This window comes from Triticum aestivum, chromosome 4A, assembly GCF_018294505.1.
Source record: "Triticum aestivum cultivar Chinese Spring chromosome 4A, IWGSC CS RefSeq v2.1, whole genome shotgun sequence".
In the NCBI taxonomy this organism is placed as follows: domain Eukaryota; kingdom Viridiplantae; phylum Streptophyta; class Magnoliopsida; order Poales; family Poaceae; genus Triticum; species Triticum aestivum.
In genome coordinates this window covers 515708324-515734101 of record NC_057803.1, presented here as the reverse complement: position 1 = coordinate 515734101, position 25778 = coordinate 515708324, and the positions used below count along the sequence as shown (strand labels likewise).

Below are 25778 nucleotides of genomic sequence, written 5' to 3'. Positions count from 1 at the left end.
CTCTTCCATCAAATCTTTCTGGAGTTGGTCATGCACATCGCTGTCTCTAATCTCGATGTACACCTTCATGAAACGTCTGATGCGCTGTTCTTTTCGCATGGGGTTAACAGGAATGCCCATCAAGTGATAGAAGTTGTAATCTAAATGTTTTCCATGCTCGTTCTCAATGATCATGTTATGCATGATCACGCAAGCGGTCATGATGTACCAAAGGATCTTTTGATCCCAAAATCTAGATGGTCCTCGCACAATAGAAAATTGGGATTGCAAAATCCCAAATGCCCTCTCAACATCTTTTCTAGCCGCCGCTTGTGCATTATGAAAGACAAGTTCTTTCTTACCTTCAGGTTTTGCAATCGGCTTGATGAATGTACTCCACCTCAGGTAGATCCCATCTGCAAGATAATACCCATAGTTGTAGGTGCGGCCATTTTCTTCGAAGGTCACCGGTGGTGCTTCTCCATTTGCTAAGTTGGCAAAGAGAGGTGACCGGTCGAGCACGTTGATGTCGTTGCAAGAACCGGGCATACCAAAATATGCATGCCAAATCCATGTTTCATAATCAGCAACTGCCTCAAGAATGATAGTGGCATCCTTCACACAACCCTTGAATTGTCCATGCCATGCTTTTGGACAATTCTTCCATTTCCAATGCATGCAATCCACAGACCCGAGCATACCTGGAAACCCTCGAGCTTTGTTCATCTCCAAAAGCCTCTGAGTGTCCTGAGCATTGGGTGCTCTCAAATACTGTGGACTGAACACTTCTACCATAGTTATTGCAAATTGCTTGACATAGAAGATAGAAGTGATCTCTGCCATCGCCAAGTTGTCATCAATGTAGTCTGCCGGAACACCATATGCCATAATGCGCAAAGCGGCAGTGACCTTCTGTTCAATGCTATGGCCAAGCAACCCGGCACAGTTCCTTCTCTGCTCAAAGACTGGGTTATGCTGCTTCACTTCATTGCAAATGCGGAAGAACAAGTCTTTCGACATTCTGAAACAGCGTCGAAAGTAATTCTCCGGAAAAACAGGTGATGATGCAAAGTAGTTGCGCACCAACCGTTTGTGCGCATCAATCCGTTCTCTCCGAATGAACGTACGACCATAAACGGAACCACCGTGCTTCGGTTTCTTCCTCTTGTGCATGGCCACTAGCATAGCAATCTCCTCTTCTTCATGCAAATCAAATTCCTCGTCCGACGATGAATCATCCACAAAAGAGGAGTAAACAGAGCTCATCTACAATGCACACAACCATCGTCAAACATACTATCCAAACCCAAGTTAAATCATCAAGTTTTGTCATTTTTTTTATCTTGAGGAATTCCATGAAACACCTTGTGCGCACGGTGGAAGAAGATGGCCGCCGGTTGGATTGGCTGCTGCTGACAGCTGTGGTCGGCTCCGGACGGCGGCGGTGATAAGAAATGAGGTTGGAGGCCGGCCAAGAGGAGCTCGGTGGGCGGCGAAGACTAATTCGGCAGCCGGGCGGAGGGCGGCGGGGAGGCGGTCGTGCGGCCGGCGCAACGGCCGTGGACAGGCTCACGGCCGACGGGAGGAGGTCGGCGGCAGCCTAAAAGACTCGGCGGAGGCCTACCGTGGCAGCCGGACCGCCGGAGGGGCCGAATCCAGCGCCGGCTACCCCTCGATTCGGCGGCGGCAGGGAGGCGACGGGGGCGGAGGGCGGCGGCGGCGGAGGGCGGCAGGGGAGATGTGGGGTGGTGGCGGCACCGACGGCAAGGTTTTGGGCGGTTGCGGCGGCGGATTCCGGCCGGCTGTGTCGCGGGCGGGCGGACGGGCGCGGGCGGGAACGAAAATGAAGTGGCGGTTGGGTGTTCACGGGCGGTGGCTAGTTTTGGACCAGATGCATCTCGTGATGTATATTTGCATCGCGAGGTGTTGCATTTTACATCACCAGAAAGCCGCGATCCAATTTTTTTTGCATATGAACCGTCTGTTGGAGTAGCGTTTTTTGCTTCAGACGGTTCAAAAGTTAGTTATTTTTACATTTGGATCATCTATCGGAGATGCTTATCTCTATTGTACTGCATCTTCCCTCTACTTCAAAAAAAATCTCGACGCAGCTCACAAGTAACAGCCCCCGGAACCAATAGGGCCCCGTCGTGCCTCTGTACTAGGTCTGGCCCAAAGTGACGGTTGACTCCACGATCTCCGTCGAGGCCTAGCGCATGATCTCCGCCTGTGACCGCAAGGTTGATTCCACGATCTTCTGACTCCTGTGCGCATCGTCATCGTCGTCTCCTGAATTTCCATCGTGGTTGTTGCTGCACGGGTCAGGTATCACGTCGTCGCGCCCGAAATATGTGGGTACGAGCGTACGCTGACTCCACACATCCAAAGCACCCTCCGGCAGGCCGGAACAGTACACCATGTTGCCCCTGTCTACGGCAATCTTGTCACGTTGGTCAATTACCTCGGCGATAACAAATATCTATCCTGGCTAACACTGGGGTGATGATAGCTTGGAGCCCATGGCCTATTCCGGGTGAAAAGTGTCGGGTCGCCCTTCAGCGAGCTCGCTTTTAATCTCGAAGCTGGGTATGGGAACGGATACTACATCGGTCTGCCACATACAGGTATACCATGTAGAATTCTTTTTTTTCTTTTGAAGGACCAGCGAAGGCTGGTGTTCTTAATACAAGCAAAAGTTTCGTAGACTTTTGCTTTCTCCCTCTTTGTCGAATAAATTATTTTGATGGATTCTTGCAATATGAAATTACTTCCAATTTTTAAGGGAAGTCCTTAACAAAATGTGAAAACATAGCCCAAAATGCTAGTATATGGTTAACTCTTAGGCAAAAATTGGTGGTTACTTTTGTTGGATTGATTAGGACTGCCGTAAAGTAAGAAAAAAAAGGCCAATGCCAATGTTGCAACGAATGGAGCGGTGGATCAAATGCAGGGTAGTCCCAAACAATTTGTATAGAAAATTCTCCAATTCCTACTGCATATTTTATCTACAGAAAGTTTATGTTGAGAAAAGCTTTAAAAAGTTGGAATTGTATTACTTTCATATTTATATTTAGAGGCCTCAGGTTCTTGTTTCGCCCCGGGTCACCGAAATCTCAGGACCAACGCTGGGCACCACTTATCAGAAAAGCCCCTAACACGAAGAATGTTAAGCAGTGAAGGCCAACAAATGGAGTCAAATGATTTCCTGAAGTCAAGCTTGATGATCATGGTGGGTGATTTAATTCCATGGCAGCAGTTTAGGAGATCAATGGTGTAAAGGAAATTTTGGGAGACGCAACTAACGAAAATGAAGCCAACTTGATCAACAATAACTAGTAGCAGAACCGGTGATTAAAAAAAATACTATATGCTCCTGATACAACTTTCTCAAGCATACTACCTTCCCGAGACAGGATCTCTTTGCATAGGAAATTGATTCCACTAATTATCAAGAACATTCTAAGAGCTACTCCCTTTGTTCTTAAATATAAGTCTTTCTAAAGGTTCCACCAAGTGACTATATATGGAGCAAAATAAGTAAATCTACACTCTAAAATATATCTACATACATCCGTATATTGCATTCCATTTGAAATGTCTAAAAAAACCTTATATTTAGGAACAAAGGGAGTACTTGAGAATGTCTTTGCATCTTCTCCCCCACCTATATCCTTTTTATTTAATTATAGTGGGGCTGCCACATGAGCACACACTCATGGATAAAAGTACGAGCTAGTGCCTAATTTTTAATAGTTTATCATGATTTTGATAAGATATCTGAACTTTCGAATTGATCCACTCTGCATACTGGTTATGTACTCTGACAAAGTAGTCTGCGTCTATTCTTTCTTATTTGAAATCCTAAAATCCCTGCATCCAAATTTTGATCCTCAATTCATTTAACTTTTGGTCATCGATGAATCAAAACTATGTAGATCTAACATATATAAATGCATATTAAAAAATAGTTTGTTGTTTTTATTCTAACATTTACTAGTGCCCGTAGTTATTTATCCAGCACCCATCCGAAATGTTTCCTACAAAGGAAGCATACAATGGTAAGTATATACGCACTGGTTTGTACTTGTATGATACGGTCATGCTAGTTGCTAGGTAGTACAGTGAACTAATGACATGTAACAAGTTGGTTTCTCCACAATACTTAGAAATTATTATTTTTTTGTCACTGAAAAAAATAGCACGCTATAGCATGCTGATAATGAGCTCCGTAAATAAGTCTATATACAATGGCTTGCTAATAGCACGCTATAGCGTGATATAGCACGCTAATAGCGTATTTTGAGGCCGACGCTATTTTGTTGTAGCAGGCTACTTTTTTCCTTGTTTTGAACAAACAATGACAAAGCAAGAGGCCTAGCAGTGCTTCCGGTGATGACAATTTCTACCAGTTAGAGAAGCCGCGTTGTAATCACCAGATGTTGCCCTTCTTCGATCTTACACATCAATGCATCAAAAGTTCAAAATACAAGGCTTTTGCATTCTCAAGCAAAAAAGTGATAAATAAGTTTCAATAATAATAAGTATAAACAGTTTACATAGGACCACTTATTCTTGCAACTTGCCAGACAATTAACCCAAACAAAGGAACCCACATTTAGGACAAAGAAAGGATTTGTCTAGTGCATATCTAGATGTGCCATAATTATTGCACATCTAGTGACACAATCAAGTATGAAAAGAAAAAAGAAAAAGCAAAAAAAAATCATATGAATCTCCACATAAGATCAATGACATAAAACTTAAATGTGCGATATTTATGGCACATCTAAATCTGCTTTAGCAAAATAGACAAAGAAGTGCCCAAATCTCAAACCATAACCGAAAGTAAACAAACGAGAAAACTGAAAAGAAACGGTCTGCGAAGTATATCACATTTAAGCCCTCAAAACACTTGCACGCTAGTGCATGACATAGACGTCATATTCGACGGTGGCGTCGCCAGTCTCGAAGTCGAGCCAGTGGGTCCGGGCCTGCGCATACCCATGGGCGAAGTGGAAGGCACCGGTGCCGCCAACAACGGGCATCTCGCCCAGCTCACGAGGTTCATGGTCTGCAGGAAGCCTAGCTCCGCCTGGTCCGCCCCCATGTACAGGCCCTGGGCGCGGCCCACGGCCGCCGAGCCGGGCTCCGGGCCATCGGTCAGCGGGTCGTCCATCACGTTCACCATCCCCAAAAAAAGGTCCGCGACGACGGGTCCGGACCCGCACCGCCGACGGGGATGCGCCGCTTACAGTGTCGTGGAAGTAGAAGTAAAGGTGTGTTGGTTTTTTAAGGGAAAATACCTTTTTATTACTCAAAGTCCACAAGATGTGGGATACAATTTTGATCATGTGGCTGGCCTAATCACACATGACGCCCTGGCAGTAAAGACAATACATGTTTAGCTAGCTTATGAGCTTCAACATTTGCATCACGCCTTTCAAAAGTAAATTTACAAGTAGTGGGTGATCTTGATCTAATTTCTCTGATGATGACTCCATATATTCCCTGACTCCTTTTAGCAATGTCCTCTATCACCTGTTTGCAATCGGAGGCCACAATGTAATGTTGTTGGTTGAGATCTTCCGCTAATGCAACAGCCTCACGACATGCAATGGCTTCCAAGGTCGCAGGATCACTAACCCCCGCTATCACTATGGCTGAGTGTGACACCCCGAGATCGATGTGTCAGGTGTCATCCAGTTATTCGCTGTTGTTGCCTCGTCTTTTGCTTGCGTGTCATGCATTTTATCTTCGCATCATGTGCATTGCATCATGTCATAAATCTTTTGCATCTCAACTAAATAATTTGTGTGGATCTTCGATCCATTTAAATCGAGGGAAGAGTGACTTCTCTTTATAACTTTATCCTCCTAATATTTAGGGAGTTATTATAAATATTTCATTAATTTGGAATCATCGTAACGCACGTGCAAAATAATTCTCATGTCTATTTCTCTTCGATTTTGACCTTCAAACCTTGCCAATATCTCTCATCTCTTTTCTCGAGGCTCCTCCTAAAACCTCAACATTTTTAGACACCTCTAATTCCTAGCCCTTGTTCAAATCATTTGAATTAAATTCAAATGATTTTGAATTAAATCCTTGCGATCATGCCTCTCCTATTTTTTTTTGGAACCAGCGCATTTTTGCAAGTCCGCGAATATTATTTGCGTGCGCTAATTCTTTCCCTATCCCTCTCTTTCTTTTCATCTCTCCAATTCTTTTCTGTTAAAGGAAATATGAGAGAGAGAGAGAGAAGAGAGATAGCACAGGCCGGCCCAACCTCCAGCGCAGGCCCATTTGCCCCTCCAAGGCCCAGCCATCCCACCTACACCTAACCCTAGCCCACACCCTCTGGACGATCCTCTCTCCCCCTTCGTTCCCTGCTTGCGCCGCCATGAGAGGATCGCTCGCACCCGACTCCCTCTTTCTCTCCATTCGCTCGATCTCCCCACCTCTCGCTCCCGTGTCTGAACCACCTGCGCCTCCCTCTCTCTCGCTCACGCCGAGCCCCTCCACTCCTTCTTCCAGCAAGGCCCCGCACCACTCGTCCCAATTTTGGCCGGAGCTCGCCGGAGCCACAACACCAGCCGTCACCGGACCTCCTCCTCGGCTCCATCCTGCCGGCTCCCCCCGCCTCCGCCTCACCCTCGATACCCTACTGCCTACAGTGAACGTCGCCGGCCTCTCCTTCTTCCTCCCGTGCGCCTCCCTCTCCTGCAAGGACGCCCCTCGCCTTGCCGCAGCCGAGCTGCGCTACGGCGCCGACCGGTGCTGGCCTCGACCTCCTCACCTGCTGTCAAGCTCCTGGAGCTGCTGCTGCTCCCTGCATCGCCACGCCCTCAAGTGCATCGTCTCCGGCAGCCGGTCCAGGAGCTCCTCGCCGCCACCTCGTCACCCTGCTTGGTCCGGCCACCGCGTCGCCATGCTCCAGCACTGCTTCGAGCTCGTCTTCCTCGACTTCCCTGTCGCAAGCCTCCATGTGGCTTCGTCGTTCTCCCGAGGTCCTTGTGCTACTTCTTTTCAACCATCAAGACCGGCAAGGTCAACTACAGCGAAACCACGTACCACGACACACGGATGCCCAAACGAGTACCACGACAGACCGCCCAATACCCCTTCGAATCCTTCAAGACCGTCAAGTGAACGACTACCATCGCTCCAAGATCCGAACGGCTACGACGACATGAACATCTACGGAACGCTTACAACTACATGATGAACCGCCAAGGCCGGCCACAACCCTTGTACCACTACTATCGCCAAGTTCCACGATGACCCAAGTACCGCGAGAACGTTTGTACCTCTACCGTCGCCGTGGATCTGACAAGTACCCCTACAACAAGTGTACCTCTACCGTCGTCTTCGGAATCGCTAAGAACGTAAGCACCCCTTCGAGATGACGAGACCGACAAGTTCAAATGACCCCAAGTACCTCTCCAAAAACGAGACGTATACCGCTACCATCGCAAGAATCGAGACCGACAAGTCCGAAGAAGCAAGTACCACTCCGAACCATGTACGACGACCGTCGCCGAAGACCCGTGTAACGCAAACGTCAAGTTCAACTACCGTTGCGTGAACCGCTACTTCCCACGACGACCCCGTGAACAACTACTTCCCCTTCGACACATGTACCCCTACCGCCGAACTCGATCAGTTCCGATAATGCACGCTTCGAAGGTATAACCCCGAGACGACCGCCCGTGAACGAATGCATGTCTGATGTATGAGATGCTCGTGCTTGCTCCGTGCTCGAATTGTCGATGCATGTCGCCCCTCTTTTTGCCTTGCCACCGACATGTGGGAACTCGGTATCCGAGATCACCCCACCATCCTTGCATGTCACGTTCCGCACACTTCCTGTAACACCCCGGATGTAACTTTCCCTATTTGTACTCCAACTCTTGTCGTTTCCGGCGTTAAGTTATATTTATTTCCTCTGGTTTGGGTTTTGTCTCCGTGTGTTGTTGTCGTTGTCATGCATCTCATATCATGTCATCATGTGCATTGCATTTGCATACGTGTTCGTCTCATGCATTTGGGCATTTTCCCCGTTGTCCGTTTTGCATTCCGGCGCTCCGTTCTCCTCCGGTGGTCATTTCTAGCTTTCTTTCGTGTGTGGGGATTAAACATTTTCGGATTTGACCGAGACTTGCCAAGCGGCCTTGGTTTACTACCGGTAGACCGCCTGTCAAGTTTCGTACCATTTGGACTTCGTTTGATATTCCAACGGTTAACCGAGGGACCGAAAAGGCCTCGTGTGTGTTGCAGCCCAACACCCTTCCAATTTGGCCCAAAACCCACGAAACTCTGCTCCATCATCTAGAGCATTCAATCACGATCGCGTGGCCGAAAATCGCACCTCATTTGGACTCTCCTAGCTCCCTCTATGCCTATATATACACCCCCATTCCAAATTCGCAGATCCTCTCCCCCCTAACCCTAAAAATCCCAGATCCGCCGCTCCGGACGTGTCCGGGCGGAGCCGGACAACGTCCGCCGCCCCCGCCATCCAACCCGGTGCCCTCACGTGGCGCTGCGGGTCCCTAGATCGCCGTCGGCCCGTAGCCCGCAGCCGGCCCGCGCGGCCCGTGCGTCGCCCGCCGCCGCCGTTCGCCCGCTGCGCCGCCCGATCCACTCCGCCCCGCCGCCTCGAGCCGCCTCCACGCCGGCGGCCGCCGCCTCGCCGGCGATCCCGCCACGCTCCCCGCGCCGCCTCCTGCCTCCGGCCGCCTCCGCCCGCCGTAACGCCGCCGCCTCGCCGCGCCTTCGCCCCGGCCACCGCACTCCTCCGCCGGGCCCTCGTCGCCGGCGCACCTCACCCTGCCGTGCGCCGCCGCCCGGACTTCGCCGGAGTCGCCGCTCGCCGGAGGCCTCGCCTCGCCGGAGGTCCGATCCGGATCAGGACCAGATCCACCGGTCCCCGATCCAAACGACCTCGCCTCGCCCGGATCTTCTCGTCCCGGGTCCTCTCCGTCCCGGTTTGACTTTTCCGGAGAGGTTGCTTTTCGTCTAAGTCCCAGAATTCCTGATCCAAGTTGCCATGTTCGCGGCTCCGTAACTTTGCATCTGTAGCTCCGATTCATGCATATAGCATATCAAAATGTTCATCTCAGAGAGTACATCATTTCTTTCCATCGCATCATTTTCATTTGAGCTCGTCTTGGTGCCCGAAATGCTGTTAGAAGAGGATTACTTGAGTCAATTGTCAGATCTGTTACTCCGTTTAGCACTTTTGTCATTTTTGCCATGATTAATGTGTGCATGATATGCCCGTGAGTTCTTCATATGTTTTGTTAAGGGTTTTTGTCATCTTTCCAGAGGTGTAACCCATATATTTTTAGGATGTGTGTGGTGACTTGTGCAAGCTAGCAAAGTGGTGCACTTGCTAATTCTGTTTTCAGGGACTTAGTATTTCACTAAGTCCTGGGATTGTTTATCTCATGATGCCATATGTTCATGTTGTTTCCTAGTGATCCGTGCCTCTTTTGAGGATGATCAGTAAGGGACTTTTGTTAATATTGTAGTTCTCTATCCAACCATGTCTTTGTTTGCAATTATGGAGCACCCTAGCTTCAGTCAATCGAGCTCTACTTTTGCTTCATTGCGAATCTGGGTAGATCGTCAACTTGTTTGCGATTTTGCCGATGTTATTGTAGTTGATCCTTGCATGCTATGCCATTGTTCTTGCCATGTCTAGCTTGCATTTTGTGCCTTCTTAAGGGTTGTATGCTTGTCTTGGCATGACTTGCACCGTGGTGAGTGCATCAAGCTCGTAAACATGCCTTCGTGAGTTATGTTTCAGCATGTCCCAGTTTTTCACTAAGTCTGAAACTGATTATGTTTTTGCTATGTTCGTGTGCTTGTTAGTATATTTTATGATCCCTTTTGGCTCAAGGTCACTAAGGGACTTTTGTTAAGCTTGTTGAGTAGCTCCATGTCATGTCTTTCTTTGTCATGTTCAGGTCCTGTAGCATGTTGTTTTGTTGCTCCGAAGAGGGCTATATGATCTGAAATTCCAGACAAGTGTTAATTTCACTAAGTCTGAGATCTGTTTTACCATTTGCGTTTTTCCATGCTTGTTTGAACCTGTTAGTGGATGATTTGGCCGTAGCTCAGTGCTAGACTTTTGTTAAGCATCTTGAATGCTTCCCTTCCATGTATTTTGTTGTCATGTTTGGGTGCTGTAGCATGTTCATTTCGTTGCATTTAGATGCCTACTTGCTGTAAATCGCAGACCGATGTCATTTTTGAATCGCTTGCCATTTCCAAACCATAACTCCGATTCCGGCGTTCTTTATATCGTTTTCAAACGATTTCATCTCATATTTCCAGTGGCACACTTGGTTTTCCAAGTTGAGGCCAGGTTCATGCATATCCTGTCATATCTTGCATTTTGCATCCCGCATTGCATCCCGCATAGCATATCATCTTTGCATCGTGTTGTTTGAGTTCGCACGTGGTTGATTGTATCCTTGTTGCTTGTTTGTCTTGTTTGGGTAGAGCCGGGAGACGAGTTCACTAACGAGGAGCCGTTGAGTTTGCTTTCGAGGATCCAGTCAACTCTGACAACTGTGCAGGCAAGATGATCATACCCTCGAAATCACTACTATCTTTGCTATGCTAGTTTGCTCGCTCTTTTGCTATGCCATTGCTACGATGCCTACCACTTGCTTGCAAGCCTCCCAAATTGCCATGTCAAACCTCTAACCCACCATTGTCCTAGCAAACCGTTGATTGGCTATGTTACCGCTTTGCTCAGCCCCTCTTACAGCATTGCTAGTTGCAGGTGAAGATCGGAGGCCGTTCCTTGTTGGAACATCTTTTATTTACTTGTTGGGATATCATTATATTGCCATGTTATCTTAATGCATCTATATACTTGGTAAAGGGTGGAAGGCTCGGCCTCTCGCCTAGTGTTTTGTTCCACTCTTGCCGCCCTAGTTTCCGTTATATCGGTGTTATGTTCCCGGATTTTGCGTTCCTTACGCGGTTGGGTTATAATGGGAACCCCTTGATATTTTGCCTTGATTAAAGCTTTTCCAGCAATGCCCAACATTGGTCTTACCATTTGCCACCTAGCCTTTTCTTTCCCTTGGGTTCTGCAGACTCAAGGGTCATCTTATTTTACCCCCCCCCCCCGGGCCAGTGCTCCTCTGAGTGTTGGTCCCACCGAGCGATGTCCGGGGCTACCAGGGGCAACTCTGGGCTGGCCTACCCGACGTCTGGCTCATCTGAGTGTGCCCTGAGAAAGAGATATGTGCAGCTCCTATCGGGATTTGTCGGCACATTCGGGCGGTGTTGCTGGTCTTGTTTTAACCTGTCGGAGTGTCTTGAATTACCGAGAAACCGAGTCTGATCGGAACGTCTTGGGAGGAGGTCTATTCCTTCGTTGACCGTGAGAGCTTGTCATGGGCTAAGTTGGGACTCCCCTGCATGGATTGAACTTTCGAAATCCATGCCCGCGGTTATGGGCAGATGGGAATTTGTTAATGTCCGGTTGTAGATAACTTGAACCTTAATTTAATTAAAATGAATCAACTGAGTGTGTTACCGTGATGGCCTCTTCTCGGTGGAGTCCGGGAAGTGGACACGGTGTTGAAATAATGTTTGCGCAGGTTGCTCACTAGTTTCTCGCTCGTGCTTTGCCTCCTCTTCTCGCTCTCTTTTGCGAATAATTTAGCCACCATACTTGCTAGTCGCTTGCTGCAGCCCCACTCATATTTTACCTTACCTTACCTATAAGCTCAAATAGTCTTGATCGCGAGGGTGCGAGATTGCTGAGTCCCTGTGGCTCACAGATTACTATTACACCAGATGCAGGGCCCGATGATTCCGCTCCAGGAGACGCGTACGAGCTCAAGTGGGAGTTCGACGAAGACTCTCAACGTTACTATGTTTCCTTTCCCGATGATCAGTAGTGGTGCCCAGTTGGGGGTGATTGGGACCGTGTCGCATGTTGGGTTCTCTTTTATTTTGGCGCCGTAGTCGGGCCATGAGTGTTTGGATGATGTAATGTTATTAATGTACTTGATTGACGTGGCGAGTGTAAGCCAACTATGTTATCTCCCTTTTATTATTTATATTACATGGGATGTTGTGAAGATTCCCTAACTTGTGACATATGCCTTCAATGCGATTATGCCTCTAAGTCGTGCCTCGACACGTGGGAGATATAGTCGCATTGAGGGTGTTACACTTCCCCTTTGCATCGGTATCTCAATCGAGTTACCGGAACCGGAACGCTGCCATGGGACCGTTTTCCTTATCGTTGCCGTGGCACCCCTTTTTCGTTTCCGCCACGATGACAAATGCTTCATAATGCTCTTGTCAACATTTTCTTAAAATTGCATAAAACTCGAACATGTCATCCGCATCATGTTAACAACATTAAGATGGTCTAAATTGTTGTTTGCATTAATTTACTAATGCATATGGGGATTTACCGGATTTGTTGTTTGCTATATCCGGCCCCATTTAAATTGTTTAGATAGATAATCCCTTTATGTTTCACCTCTTTCCATGATAATCAACATTTAATATTGTTGAGTACATAAACGGGAGAGAACTAAATAAGTCATGTGGTGTTTCGTCAATATGCAACTCGTTGCATATTGAGCTCCACTTAATTTGTACGATTGCTTGTGCATTTTGCCATGCCATGCTTCATTAAACCAGACATGCATCATACTTGGTTGTGCATCATGTCATGTTTATGTGGTGGTTGTTTGCTTCTTTCCGGTGTTGCTTCTTCGGGTTGGTTCCGATTACGTCGTGTGTGTGAGGATTCGTTCGACTACGTTCGTTTGTCTTCTTCATGGACTCGTTCTTCTTCCTTGCAGGATTTCAAGCAAGATGACCATACCCTTGAAATCACTTCTATCTTTGCTTGCTAGTTGCTCGCTCTTTTGCTATGCCTTTGCTGCGATACCTACCACTTTCTTATCATGCCTCCTATATTGTTGAACTAAGCCTCTAACCCACCTTGTCCTAGCAAACCGTTGTTTGGCTATGTTACCGCTTTGCTCAGCCCCTCTTATAGCGTTGTTAGTTGCAGGTGAAGATGAAGTTTGTACCTTGTTGGGACATGGTTATGTTGTTCCTTGTTGGAACATGTTTACTTGTTGGGATATCACAATATATCTTATTTAATTAATGCATCTATATACTTGGTAAAGGGTGGAAGGCTCGGCCTTATGCCTAGTGTTTTGTTCCACTCTTGCCGCCCTAGTTTCCGTCATATCGGTGTTATGTTCCCGGATTTTGCATTCCTTACGCGGTTGGGCTATAATGGGAACCCCTTGACAGTTCGCCTTGAATAAAACTCTTCCAGCAATGCCCAACATTGGTTTTACCATTCGCCACCTAGCCTTTTCTTTTCCCTTGGGAGTCGCGCTCCTAAGGTCATCTTATTTAAACCCCCCTAGGCCAGTGCTCCTCTGAATGTTGGTCCGACTGAACTGTCTGCGGGGCCACCTCGAGGCAACTTGAGGTTTGGTTTTACTCGTAGCTAGTCTCATCCGAGTGTGCCCTGAGAACGAGATATGTGCAGCTCCTATCGGGATTTGTCGGCACATTCGGGCGGTGTTGCTGGATTTGTTTTAACTTGTCGAAGTTGTCTTGTAGAACCGGGATACCGAGCCTGATCGGAATGTCTTGGGAGAAGGTATATCCTTCGTTGACCGTGAGAGCTTGTCATGGGCTAAGTTGGGACACCCCTGCAGGGATTGAACTTTCGAAAGCCGTGCCCGCGGTTATGGGCAGATGGAAATTTGTTAACGTCCGGTTGTAGAAAACCTGAAGCTGACCTTAATTAAAATGCATCAACCGCGTGTGTAACCGTGATGGTCTCTTTCCGGTGGAGTCCGGGAAGTGAACACGGTGTTGTAGTAATGCTTGGCATAGGTTGTTCTAGGACCACTTCTTGATCATAGTTTTTCGATCGTGCTTTTCCTTCTTTTCTCGCTCTCTTTTGCGAATAGGTTAGCCACCATATATGCTAGTCGCTTGCTGTAGCTCCACATCATACCTTTACCTTACCCATAAGCTTAAATAGTCTTGATCGCGAGGGTGCGAGATTGCTGAGTCCCGTTGGCTCATAGATTACTTCAAAAACCAGATTGCAGGTGCCGATGAGTCCGTGCAGATGACACAACCAAGTTCAAGGAGGAGCTCGATGAAGATCTTGTCCTTTGTGTTGTTCCGTTCTAGTTGATCAGTAGTGGAGCCCAGTTGGGGTCGATCGGGCACCTTGTCGCATTTGGGGTTCTTCTTTTATTTTGGTTCCGTAGTCGGACCTTGATTGTTTTTGGATGTTGTAATGCTTTATTCATGTGATTGTGTGAAGTGGCGATTGTAAGCCAACTATGTATCTTTTCCCTTATTGTATTACATGGGTTGTTTGTGAAGATTACCTCACTTGTGACATTGCTTTCAATGCGGTTATGCCTCTAAGTCGTGCTTTGACACGTGGGAGATATAGCCGTATCGAGGGCGTTACAAGTTGGTATCAGAGCCTTCCCTGACCTTAGGAGCCCCCCTGCTTGATCGAATTAGCTGACGAGTTGAGTCTAGAAAAATGTTTTGAGTCATTTAGGATTATATATATCGGAGAGTTTAGGAATTCTTTTTACTCCCCAGTCCCTTCGTCGCTCTGGTGAGGCATCCTGACGTAGAGTTTTGACTCTTCTCTTCTCAAATTTCACTTAAATTTTTTTAGGATCACGCGGGTATCTTGGAATCGTTCCGATGGCTTTGTGACGAGAACATTGTTCTTGGTGCCTCCTGTCATTTAGGGGTTGTGGCAGTGTCCCGGGGAGTTGAGCTCCGAGGTGTTGTCGTCACAATTTTATCGTTGTAGTTCTGGAATACCTGAGTTTAGTTTCACCGACATCGAAAATCTCTTTTATGCAGTTGTTGGTGAGATAACCTCGACGCCACCCAGTACTGGGGCGGGAGTTCGGGAGTATTGCCATAACTCGTATAATGGATGCTTTTCGAAGGTTGAAGTAGATGATTTCCGAAGGTTTCTTGGTTATGTGTTGAAGGATGGATACAGCTGGATGTAGGATTTGTTAGTTTTGGGTGAGATATTATGCTTCCCCTGTATCCCCAACACCTGATTGCATAACCGGAAAATTTCGGGAGTTTATAAGTGGGAATTCAAGTAGCTCTTAGGATATCTTTCCGACAGATGTATGATATGAAATTGGGGTTCGATGTCTAGTGGTCCGCCTATTCACGGTTGGTTTTACAGTGGTCTCATTGTGTCTTAAAGAGTCCTTGGCTATGTCGACTCGGGGACGCTTCGTATGTCATGTGCACTGCCTTGTACATGATGGTGCTGTACGATCGAGCCCGTGTAGGCCCCACCACGAAAACTTCGGACGAAATCTCTATCATATGTTTGTTCTGGCTTATTCTGCAAGCTAATCCTTCGTTTTGCTTTTGAGTTGTGGTATTCGAGTTGCTTCAATGCCAAGTGTTGATTCCATACCTTTCTTAAACGGTGTTCTCATACTCTGATGTGAATACAAATCCTTCATGATAATCGAGATTGTCATGTCAATCCTTTTCACCGGTGTGCTTCTCTTCAAGTGGATCCGATCATTTCAACATCCGCAAGATCAATTCTAAGTTTCTCAACGGTGTTCGTTTCATCCATTCCAAATTGTCTTTGTTTTCGCACCCTCCCTCCCTTTGTTTTTCTTCAAGGACTAAGATTTCTTAATCAAGTATCCATCTTATTGATGTGAAGTCTCTCCATTCTTTTCCTTCAATGTTCTTATCCGGTGATTCTCATGAAAATACTAACGGAGCATCAAGTTCGTCACCCTTCGTTCTTTTCCCTTCTCCGGTAGATTTAATCCAAGTTTGCGGTGTTGACCATATCCTTTTCCTCGTTTCAAATATCTTCTCATGCCGGTGCACTTCTTTTGTCATTCCATTTCTCGCTATTCATTGGTTCCGGAGTGCTAAAGATATCTCAAGGCTCGTCTTGTCATTCAAGATCCACTCAACTTATTTCGATGTTGTTATCTCATTCAAGCCGTTTAATTCAACCGGTGCTATCTCCTTTTCAAGAAATCATTCAACGGTGTTTCTTTTGAGTGGGCCCTAACCCACAGGTCTTTTTCCAGGATCTTACTTGACTCTTCTAATTCTCCCGAAGAGATCCATAAAATTCTTTTTGAAGTTTGACGTAAGAATGAATTGTCATCAGTCAAATGCCTTTCTCCAAGATCTTATAATTCTTTTCATCGTTGGATCAACCTTCCATTTTTCATCCCGGAGTATCTCAACAATTTGGTGGTGTTTCTCATCGTCATTCTTTGATTTTGAAGTCCGAAGAAGAGTTTCTTTTAAATCTTGCCCCATTCTCTGCCATCCTCCCATAATTGTTTCGGTTGTGAGAATTTCTTTTCACCCATCCGGAGTAATTCAGAGTATTTTCAGTTTGATTCTCCGAAGGCCATCATTTCGGGATTATTCATTCTAGCTTTCAGCTCCCGTTGTTCAATCTTACCGGTGCATCATCCAAGTATATTCTCTAATCAGCTCATGATCTTTTGTTCTCGTGGATCTAATTTCCCTCAAGTATTTTCATTCGTTCTCTAATCCTTTCCGGTGATTTATCCCTTTATTTCGTTCTTTGTCAATGCTTACGGTGGTTCATTCCAGATTTTTCTTTCTTATCATATCAATTCATTCGTTGTTTCAATCCTATCGGTGGTCCATTAAGTTTATGCTATATCTCTCTTAATCTTTTCTACGAGAATAAGTAATATGTCAAATCCGTTGATTATCATCAATTTAAATTGGTGAAGGATAAGCATGACGTAATTCTCATTCTTGTTTCTTCATAGTGATTAATTCCTTATTCCGGAGGTCCATCAAATTCCTGAATTCAATTGTTTCATCTTCTCTTTTTCCTGGAGTTCCAAGTTCTCTCAATTATTTCACCACGGAGATTCATCTAAATCGGTACAAGGATTCACCTTGTGTTTTCAACTTCTCTTTCCTTCCGTTTGATCATTCTTTTGCTTAACGGAGTTCTTCATGAAGGTTCTGCATGATGGTTCATCAAGGATTTAATTCCTTCTCGAAGTGTTCATCAAGATTCTTTTCAGAGGAGCTCAAGTTTTTCTTCATCTTGCTATCCGGAGTGCAATTCTTTCTTCTGTATCATTGGAGGTGGTATTATGTCATTCTTGATAATTTGAGTTCATGTTTCATGATTCACACGTTGTTAAGAATGAGGTATTTTAAATCCATCAATCTCTTCATTGGAATTATCTTGGGTTATATTTCAGCTAGAACTTTCCTTAAGGATTGTTGCTAATTATGGTGCTTATAAATGATCCAATTTCTTCATCTATCCTCCCGGTGTAAAAGCTTTCTCGTCTCCTGGTTCATACCAATCCAATCCTTTTCCCGTGAGTGGCAGGTTGTCACCTCATAATTTGAGATGTATTCCATAAGACCATATCAAGCGTATTCTTTTCATTGTTGGTGTTCCAACAACTCCGTTCGACCCTTCTCCTAAAGATGCCTTTTCAAGCTCTTTTGTGGTAGAAGTTGACATTTTCTTCTCCATTCTCCTATTTCAATTATCTATCTTCTATTCTTTCGTTCCGGAGGCATTGCGATGTTGTTCTTTTCACCCATCATCTCGTTTTGTCAAAGATCATGTTCTTTTCATGCCTATCCATTTAACCGGAGTGTTGTGCCCTTTTTGCTCATGTTCTTTTCGCCTTATCAAGTCTTTCATCTCTTTGCAACCGAAGTGCTACGCGAATCGGCTCTTTCTTCTCCTCTTTCTTAACAGTGTGTCTTCAACTTCGTTCATCTCCGTTTATTCTATTCTCGGAAATGGCTTAACCTTTCAAGGTTCTTTGGTCTCACTCGTTTGTCAAAGAAGCAACTTAGTTTACCTCTTCTCTTCCTCTTCTTTTTCCCTCCGGTGCCATCCTAGATCTCGGGACGAGATCCTCTCATAGTGGTGGAGTGTTGTGACACCCCGAGACCGATGTGCCAGGTGTCGTCCAGTTATTCGCTGTTGTTTCCTCGTCTTTTGCTTGCGTGTCATGCATTTTATCTTTGCATCATGTGCATTGCATCATGTCATAAATCTTTTGCATCTCAACTAAAGAATTTGTGTGGATCTTCGATCCATTTAAATCGAGGGAAGAGTGACTTCTCTTTATAACTTTATCCTCCTAATATTTAGGGAGTTATTATAAATATTCCATTAATTTGGAATCATCGTAACACACGTGCAAAATAATTCCCATGTCTATTACTCTTCGATTTTGACCTTCAAACCTTGCCAATATCTCTCATCTCTTTTCTCGAGGCTCCTCCTAAAACCTCAACATTTTTGGACACCTCTAATTCCTAGCCCTTGTTTAACCCATTTGAATTAAATTCAAATGATTTTGCATTAAATCCTTGCGATCATGCCTCTCCTATTTTTCTTGGAACCAGCGCATTTTTGCGAGTCTCGGAATATTATTTGCGTGCGCTAATTCTTTCCCTATCCCTCTCTTTCTTTTCGTCTCTCCAATTCTTTTCTGTTAACGGAAATATGAGAGAGAGAGAGAGAGAGAGAGAAGAGAGATAGCACAGGCCGGCCCAACCTCCAGCGTAGGCCCATTTGCCCCTCCAAGGCCCAGGCATCCCACCTACACCTAACCCTAGCCCACACCCTCTGGACGATCCTCTCTCCCCCTTCGTTTCCTGCTTGCGCCGCCAGGAGAGGATCGCTCGCACCCGACTCCCTCTCCCTCTCCATTCGCTCGATCTCCCCACCTCTCGCTCCCGTGTCCGAACCACCTGCGCCTCCCTCTCTCTCGCTCACGCCGAGCCCCTCCACTCCTTCTTCCAGCAAGGCCCCGCACCACTCGTCCCAATTTTGGCCGGAGCTCACCGGAGCCACAACACCGGCAGTCACCGGACCTCCTCCTTGGCTCCACCCTGCCGGCTCCCGGCGCCTCCGCCTCACCCTCGATACCCCACCACCTACAGTGAACGTCGCCGGCCTCTCCTTCTTCCTCCCATGCGCCTCCCTCTCCTACAAGGACGCCCCTCGCCTTGCCGCAACTAAGCTGCGCCATGGCGCTGACCGGTGCTGGCCTCGAGCTCCTCACCTGTTGTCAAGCTCCTGGAGCTGCTGCTGCTCCCTGCATCGCCGCGCCCTCAAGTGCATCGTCTTCCGCAGCCGGTCCAGGAGCTCCTCGCCGCCACCTCGTCACCCTGCTTGGTCCGGCCACCGCGTCGCCATGCTCCAGCACTGCTTCGAGCTCGTCTTCCTCGACTTCCCTGTCGCAAGCCTCCATGCGGCTTCGTCGTTCTCCCGAGGTCCTTGTGCTACTTCTTTTCAATCATCAAGACCGGCAAGGTCATCTACAGGGATACCACGTACCACAACACACGGCTGCCCGAACGAGTACCACGACAGACCACCCAGTACCCCTTCGAATCCTTCAAGACCGTCAAGTGAACGACTACCATTGCTCCAAGATCCGAATGGCTACGACGACATGAACATCTACGGAACGCTTACGACTACACGATGAACCGCCAAGGCCGGCCACAACCCTTGTACCACTACTATCGCCAAGTTCCACGATGACCCAAGTACCGCGAGAATGTTTGTACCTCTACCGTCGCCGTGGATCCGACAAGTACCCCTACAACAAGTGTAGCTCTACCGTCGTCGCCGGAATCGCTAAGAATGTCAAGCACCCCCTTCGAGATGACGAGACCGACAAGTTCAAATGACCCCAAGTACCTCTCCGAAAACGAGACGTATACCGCTACCCTCGCAAGAATCGAGACCGACAAGTCCGAAGAAGCAAGTACCACTCCGAACCATGTACGACGACCGTCGCCGAAGACCCGTGTAACGCAAACGTCAAGTTCAACTACCGTCGCATGAACCGCTACTTCCCACGACGACCCCGTGAACAACTACTTCCCCTTCGACACGTGTACCCCTACCGCCGAACTCGATCCGTTCCGATAATGCATGCTTCGAAGGTATAACCCCGAGACGACCGCCCGTGAACGAATGCATGTGTGATGTATGAGATGCTCGTGCTTGCTCCGTGCTCGAATTGTCGATGCACGTCGGCCCTCTTTTTGCCTTGCCACTGAAATGTGGGAACTCGGTATCCGAGATCACCCCACCATCCTTGCATGTCACATTCCGCACACTTCCCCTTTGCATCGGTATCTCAATCGAGTTACCGGAACCGGAACGCGGCCATGGCACCGTTTTCGTTATCGTTGTCATGGCACCCCTTTTTCGTTTCCGCCACTATGACAAATGCTTCATAATGCTCTTGTCAACATTTTCTTAAAATTGCATAAAACTTGAACATGTCATCCGCATCATGTTAACAACATTAAGATGATCTAAATTGTTGTTTACATTAATTTACTAATGCATATGGGGATTTACCGGATTTGTTGTTTGCTATATCCGGCCCCATTTAAATTGTTTAGATAGATAATCCCTTTATGTTTCACCTCTTTCCATGATAATCAACATTTAATATTGTTGAGTACATAAATAGGAGAGAACTAAATAAGTCATGTGGTGTTTCGTCAATATGCAACTCGTTGCATATTGAGCTCCACTTAATTTGTACGATTGCTTGTGCATTTTGCCATGCCATGCTTCATTAAACCAGACATGCATCATACTTGGTTGTGCATCATGTCATGTTTATGTGGTGGTTGTTTACTATGTTGTTTGCTTCTTTCCGGTGTTGCTTCTTCGGGTTGGTTCCGATTACGTCGTGTGTGTGAGGATTCGTTCGACTACGTCCGTTTGTCTTCTTCATGGACTCGTTCTTCTTCCTTGCGGGATTTCAGGCAAGATGATCATACCCTCGAAATCACTTCTATCTTTGCTTGCTAGTTGCTCGCTCTTTTGCTATGCCTATGCTGTGATACCTACCTCTTGCTTATCATGCCTCCTATATTGTTGAACCAAGCCTCTAACCCACCTTGTCCTAGCAAACCGTTGTTTGGCTATGTTACCGCTTTGCTCAGCCCCTCTTATAGCGTTGTTAGTTGCAGGTGAAGATGAAGTTTGTACCTTGTTGGGACATGGTTATGTTGTTCCTTGTTGGAACATGTTTACTTGTTGGGATATCACAATATATTTTATTTAATTAATGCATCTATATACTTGGTAAAGGGTGGAAGGCTCGGCCTTATGCCTGGTGTTTTGTTCCACTCTTGCCGCCCTAGTTTCCGTCATATCGGTGTTATGTTCCCGGATTTTGCATTCCTTACGCGGTTGGGCTATAATGGGAACCCCTTGACAGTTCGCCTTGAATAAAACTCTTCTAGCAATGCCCTACACTGGTTTTACCATTCGCCACCTAGCCTTTTCTTTTCCCTTGGGAGTCGCGCTCCTAAGGGTCATCTTATTTAAACCCCCCTGGGCTAGTGCTCCTCTGAGTGTTGGTCCGACTGAGCTGCCTGCGGGGCCACCTCGGGGCAACTTGAGGTTTGGTTTTACTCGTAGCTAGTCTCATCTGAGTGTGCCCTGAGAACGAGATATGTGCAGCTCCTATCGGGATTTGTCGGCACATTCGGGCGGTGTTGCTGGATTTGTTTTAACTTGTGGAAGTTGTCTTGTAGAACCGGGATACCGAGCCTGATCGAAATGTCTCGGGAGAAGGTATATCCTTCGTTGACCGTGAGAGCTTGTCATGGGCTAAGTTGGGACACCCCTGCAGGGATTGAACTTTCGAAAGTCGTGCCCGCGGTTATGGGCAGATGGGAATTTGTTAACGTCCGGTTGTAGAAAACCTGAAGTTGACCTTAATTAAAATGCATCAACCGCGTGTGTAACCGTGATGGTCTCTTTCCAGCGGAGTCCGGGAAGTGAACACGGTGTTGGAGTAATGCTTGGCATAGGTTGTTCTAGGATCACTTCTTGATCATAGTTTCTCGATCGTGCTTTGCTTTCTCTTCTCGCTCTCTTTTGCGAATAGGTTAGCCACCATATATGCTAGTCGCTTGCTGCAGCTCCACATCATACCTTTACCTTACCCATAAGCTTAAATAGTCTTGATCGCGAGGGTGCGAGATTGCTGAGTCTCCGTGGCTCATAGATTACTTCAAAAACCAGCTTGCAGGTGCTGATGAGTCCGTGGAGATGACGCAACCAAGCTCAAGGAGGAGCTCGATGAAGATCTTGTCCTTTGTGTTGTTCCGTTCTAGTTGATCAGTAGTGGAGCCCAGTTGGGGTCGATCGGGGACCTTGTCGCATTTGGGGTTCTTCTTTTATTTTGGTTCCGTAGTCGGACCTTGTTTGTTTTTGGATGTTGTAATGCTTTATTCATGTAATTGTGTGAAGTGGCGATTGTAAGCCAACTATGTATCTTTTCCCTTATTGTATTACATGGGTTGTTTGCGAAGATTACCTCACTTGCGACATTGCTTTCAATGCGGTTATGCCTCTAAGTCGTGCTTCGACACGTGGGAGATATAGCCGCATCGAGGGCGTTACACTGAGCTGCCCGAAAAAGTTCCTTGGCTATCTCTACAAATCACTACTGCTGAACCTCCTCTGTGAGGACGTACCCCAGCGTCTATATGTATCTTTGCAAAGTTTTTCGGTGGTGCCTTTGGTCTGGAAACCAACGGTGCCCCACTCACCGCCGCTCGACGTTGATTCATAGGCTTCATGACTGCCTCAAGATCTTGCATGTAGCGTGTTATGAAGGCCTTTATCGCATGTGGGGTCTAAAATATTGCTTCATGTATGGGCTTTCTTCGAGACGTCCAAACAACCCACAACATTACCTCCATGAGAGTGAACTGCTCATGCAAGAGCGAGCCCATTAGGTTAAAGAGCCAACTCTTAGCTTGGTTCTCGTTTGTAGCCACCAAGGTACTGCCCAAATCTTCATCAACAATCGTCCAGGTGCATCTGGACGCGGTGCACTCGAGTAGGGAGTGTCGCCAGGAGTCATGCGCTCCACAAAACCCGCATGAGCTGGTCGTCGACATCTTTTGATCAGCTCGCACGTCTTCCGTTGGCAAAGACTGCTTTGATAACCTCAACAAGAACATATGCACCTTGGATGGTACCTCTATTTTCCACAGAGTCTTCCATGAGCTCGAGTCTGCCTGTGCTGTCGAGGAGCCCGAAGAACCTTCCAACCATGCTTCTCTCCGTTGCCTGGTCGCCACTAGCATGTTGTAGGCCGATCGCAGAGTGAAATGCCCGGTTCTTTCGTGTACCCAGCTCCAATAGTCCTCCATGGGAGTTGTGCACAGATGCATGCTAAGAACTACCTTCGCATCAAATGCCAGGAAGGTGGCGTCGATCTTTTGCTTGTTCCATGTAGCACTAGTGTGATCAATCAATTCCGCTACTAGTATCAGCGGTGCATTTGCAATACAGCCATATGGTCTCATCATTTCCGGACGAGGGAGCCAGTTGTCCCTCCATATATCGGTGCTCTCCCCATTGCCAATGTGCTTGATTAGTCCCAGTTTCAATGTGTCACGTCCTTCCACTAGGGCTCACCATATCTGGCTTGGGTGACTCCCGAGGGAGGCATCTAGGATAGTGGTATTAGGGAAGTAGATGCTCTTCATAATTCGCGCACTGAGGGAGTGAGGATCATGCAGCATGCGCCATACCTGTCTAGCTAGCATAGCTAGATTGAAAAGCTCGAAGTCTTTGAAGCCCAAACCTCCCATACTCTTAGGCTGAGTCATTGCCTTCCATGAGACCCAATGTGGTTTACGTTGACCATTCTTACTCCCCCCACCAAAACTTCCTGATCAACATGTTCAGGTGCTCACATAGTCCTCTAGCACTAGTAGAAAATAGGGCTTTGGTTCGGTCAGAAAAGAGCATTAATCCCGGTTGCATTACGAACCGGGACTAATGTGAGCATTAGTCCCGGTTCGAGCGGCTAGGGCACCGTACAGGCATTAGTCCCAGTTTAAATGGGACCTTTAGTCCCGGTTGGTGCCACGAACCGGAACTAAAGGGTGCGATGCCCATTAGTATCGGTTCGTGGCACGAACCGGTACTAAAGGTTAGACCTTTAGTCCCGGTTCGAGCCACCAACCGGGACAAATGGGGTTGAGGCATTAGTACCGGTTCGTGGCACCAACCGGTACTAAAGGTAGACCTTTAGTACCGGTTGGAGCCACGAACCAGTACTAATGATGTAATTTTAAAATTCTACCCCCCCCCCCCCGTGTATCGCCTTTTCAGTTTTGTAAAAAGCAAAAGAAAATGATAAAAACTTCAAAAGTTAAAATCCTTCAAGATGTAGTTATGTTACTACATCTACTAGTTAGGAAAATTTGAAAACTTAAATTTGGACATGTTTTGCAAAAAGTGTAGGGAAAATGTAAAACGGCTATAACTTTTGCATACGATGTCAGAAAAAACGTATAATATATGAAAATGTTCAGCACGAAAATCCGCATCCGATTTTGACAGCCTACGGCCTGTTTGCAAATTGTTAGAATCCTCAAATTCTAAAAGGAAAAAAGTTATGCTCAAATTTCAGTTTTTTTGAATTTTTGTTAAATCTGGTCAAACTACTTATTCAAGAAGTATTAGTGTTACTAAATAATTATTCAAGACTATTAGTCTTACTAAATAATTATTTCAGTTTTTTTGAATTTTGGTCAAATCTGGTCAAACTGTGGTCAAACAATGGTCAAACTACTTATTCAAGAAATATTATTATTACTAAATAATAATTGTTTTTTAGAACCCGGTTGGTGTTACCAACCGGGACTAAAGGTGGACCTCCACGCAGCGGCCACGTGGAGGGCCTTTAGTCCCGGTTAACTGGGACTAAAGGGGGGGGGCTTTAGTAACGACCCTTTAGTCCCGGTTCCAAAACCGGGAAAGGCCCTTATGAACCGGGACAAATGGCCCTTTTTCTACTAGTGTAGGAAATTTGAAGCAAGGCATGGAGAAGACTGGGATAGCCTGTGCCACTGCTTTGACCAGCGCCTCCTTGCCCGTAGATGACATTGTCCTTTCAACCCATCCTTGGATCATGTTCCGTAACCTGTCCTTTAAATACTTGAACGATCCATTGTTTGAGGCCCCAACATCTGTGGGCATGCCCAGATATTTCTCATTTAATGTTTCATTAGGAACATTCACAATATTTTTTTATGTCATTGCGAACAGCCTCAGGGACACCTTTGCTGAAGAATATAGATGATTTGTCGAAATTTATCCGCTGACCTGTTGCATTGCAATATATATCCAACACGTGGTTCACCTCGATAGCACCCACACTATTTTCCTTGAAGAACAGCAGTCTGTCATCAGCAAATAGGAGGTGGTTAACCGGTGGCGCCGAAGGTGCCACTAGGATCCTGGCCCACATTGGATGATGCCTCTGGGTTAGACCAGCGATGCCCGTGGGCCAAGATCCCGTGACCGGGCTCGTGCTGCGGCTGGGCCTCGCTCATCGCTGACAGCACCGTGAAGAGCACAAGAAGCATCACTGCTCCCTTGGCCATTTCTAGAGCTAAGTAATGTGTGCTACTCCATAGATGCTTACGTGAGTGTATGTGAGTTTGTGCTATCTTTCAAGTGTAGCTCACCAGCTATTTATAGTGGGATGGAGGGAGTGTAAGAGGAAAATAAGTGACACGTGGTGGGTTCTAATTGGCGATTCAGAAGGCAGGAGTGGACAGTGGTAGGGCAAGGTGGACAATAAAACTTTGCTTGGCCAATGGTGACAGGCACCTGACTCGGGGAGCACAATGAGAGGATC

The 25778-nt window shown here is 46.7% G+C and overlaps 1 pseudogene; it reads right to left on the bottom strand.

Moving 5' to 3' along the window:
- Positions 1-4898: 4898 nt before the first annotated feature.
- Positions 4899-25521, bottom strand: LOC123082187 (dirigent protein 22-like; annotated as a pseudogene).
- Positions 25522-25778: the final 257 nt, after the last annotated feature.